This window comes from Miscanthus floridulus, chromosome 15 (genome assembly GCF_019320115.1).
Source record: "Miscanthus floridulus cultivar M001 chromosome 15, ASM1932011v1, whole genome shotgun sequence".
NCBI lineage: Eukaryota > Viridiplantae > Streptophyta > Magnoliopsida > Poales > Poaceae > Miscanthus > Miscanthus floridulus.
This window is the reverse complement of record NC_089594.1, coordinates 46907525-46910310: the sequence shown is the minus strand read 5'-3', so window position 1 is coordinate 46910310 and position 2786 is coordinate 46907525. Positions and strand designations below refer to the sequence as shown.

Genomic DNA, 2786 nt, shown 5'->3' with positions numbered 1-2786 from the left:
TTTTGACCTTCCGGCAAACTATGTTGAAGATCTAGAAGCATTAATCAGGAGAACTAGAGCCAAACTCAAGAAATTCATAGCTTCAAATTCGGAAGACAACCAGATAAGGCGTAGCTTAACACTAGTTTTTGAAGCCATGGCTGACAAGACTCTCCATGAATTCTCTACTCCAACTACGGCAAACATCCGTACTACACCAATAGTCAACGTTGGAGACAATGGATTTGAGCTCAAACCAGCTCTCATCTACATGGTGCAAGCTAGCCTAGTTTTGTGGAAAGGCACATGAAGGTGCAAGTGCTCACCTCCAACACTTCCTAGAGATCTGCTAGCACTTTCACCATCAAGGGAGTTTCCAAAGATGACATACTACTTTGCCTCTTCCCACTCTCACTCTTAGGGAAGGCGAAGCAATGGTTCTACGCCAACAAAGATAGAAATACTACATGGGATAACTGCTCCACTGCCTTCTAGTGAAGTTCTTTCCCACAAGCAAGACCAATGATCCGCGTGGAAGAATTTCAAGCTATCAGCAGCAACATGATGAATCTATCCTGGAGGCATGGGAACTCTTTCAAGATTATATATCAGAATGTCCTCATCATGGGATGGATAATTGGCTACTCATGCATATTTTCTACCATGGGTTGACCAATAGCACCCATGAGAATATGGATGATGCTACTGGAGGTGCATTCCTAGTCACTCACAATCCTAGGTGCAACAGCTCTAGTAGAGAAGATGGCCTCCAACCAAGGTTGGAATGAAGAACGTCTTCAGACCTACAAGAGAGGTAGAGGTATGCATCAACTCAAGGAGGTAGATATGCTATCTGCCAAGATCGATCTGCTAATGAAGAAGCTCGAAGACCAAGCTAATGAGAAGTAAGAAGTCATGCAATTTCATGATTCCCACATGACATGTAAAGAGTGTGGAAACATTGGCCACTCAAGCAACAACTGCCCTAAAACCCATGAGGATGTGAACTTTGTCAACAACAACTACTTTCGGCCTCAACAGAATCAAGGATGGAATTAGCAACAAAGACCAAACTACTAAGGTAATTACCAAGGTAACTATCAAGGTAATAATAATTTCAATAATCAACCACCCTTGAGAGAGTTAATTTCTAGCCAACCTAAAATAAAGGAGGGCTTATCTAGAAAACTAGCTTCTAATGATAGAATCTTAGATAACATAAATAATAGAATGGGTAGCTTCTCCTCTGCAATTAAGAACTAGCATAGCTTTAATAAAATAATAGAATCACAAATAGCTCAACTAGGCGGCCGCTGTTCCTCCAACCGACAAAGGTAAGATTCTAGGGGCAACTGGAAGATCTTAAAACTGCAAATCTTGTCGATATTCACAATGCAGCATACTACTAGCATACAACCATTAGCTGGAGGATGGATAGACTATTCCTTGCAGTGAAAAGAAAGATGATCCAGGAAGACCTATCATCCCCATAGCTATTGGACCTCACATATTCCAAGAAGCTATTTGTGACTTCAGAGCAAGTGTCAACATCATGCATAAGGTAATCTCTGATAAAATTAATGGAGATACTTTGTTGTACATAAACATGCATTTGTAGCTTGCAGATCAGTCCCTTTGCTACCCCAAGGGAATTCTTGAAGACATCTGTGTACAAGTGGGACAATCATACACACCCATAAACTTTGTGGTTTTGGAAATAGGTGGAGATCTAAGGGCACCCATTATCTTAGGCTGACCTTTCCTAAGCACCGCAAAATCCATCATCTATGTGGATAGTGCCAAGATCTATTTCATAATCAAGGACAAAAAGGAGAAGTTTTATTTCAAGAATCGCATCTTGTAATCTCCAGGTCATCCACAAACATTGTACTCACCCGAAGAGACAACAGTAAGCAAGAAGAAGAACAATCAAAGAAGAAAGAAGAACAAGGCCAAGCAGCCACAAGAACAGTCAGTCAATATGATCAACACACTCTGATCGGAGTACGACCACCTCCTTGCTTCACCATACCTTACCAAGAAGGACGATCCTGGTGTGCCAACCATCGAGTGTTCCATTGGACAAAGAATATTCCATAAGACCTTCTACGACATTGGGTCGGGTGTCAATATAATGTCTAAGGTAATGCATGAATACTTATTTGGTGATGAACCTTTGTTCCCTACATATATGCAATTACAGATGGTGGATTAATCAATTTGATTTCTAGAGGGAATAGCAAAGGATGTCATAGTAAGAATACATGATCAATATGCCCCTGTTGACTTCATGGTTCTGGACATGGGTGAAGAAGAAGTTGATACACCCATCATCCATAGAAGACCATTCCTCAACACTACCAATGCAATCATCTACATTGGATCTGGATAAGTCCACTTCCAATTCCCTAGAGAAAAGGTATGCCGCTATTTCAATAGTTATACCACTTATGAATAGCTAAAGAAGACCCGCTCCAGAAGGAGATGCCGCTCATCCCAACGCTAGAAGAATCAATCCCCAAAGAATGAATGGGAGGAATATGAAGAAGCTGTGAAAGATGAACCTACTCCACCTAAGTCAAGCCCACAGACCAAGTAGGTGTGGAAAGAAAAGGTAGCATCATCAGAGTCACCATCACAAGAGGTGCAACTGTCAAGGTCTCCATCTCCGAGACTGACAGATGCACCCAAGGAATGAACAAGACTAGAGAAAAGTCCTGTCCGGAGGACTTAAAATTCCAAACCCTCTCTAGGAGGTAAAATTGGTAGTTATCCATATTTACTTTTTAGCATTGCATGAATTGTTT

General features: G+C 41.3%; 1 non-coding gene across 1 annotated transcript; it reads right to left on the bottom strand.

Annotated features, from left to right (window-relative positions):
- Window positions 1-504: 504 nt before the first annotated feature.
- Window positions 505-610, bottom strand: LOC136509809 (small nucleolar RNA R71). The gene has a single exon (XR_010772548.1). It is a non-coding gene; the product is annotated as a small nucleolar RNA R71 (small nucleolar RNA).
- Window positions 611-2786: the final 2176 nt, after the last annotated feature.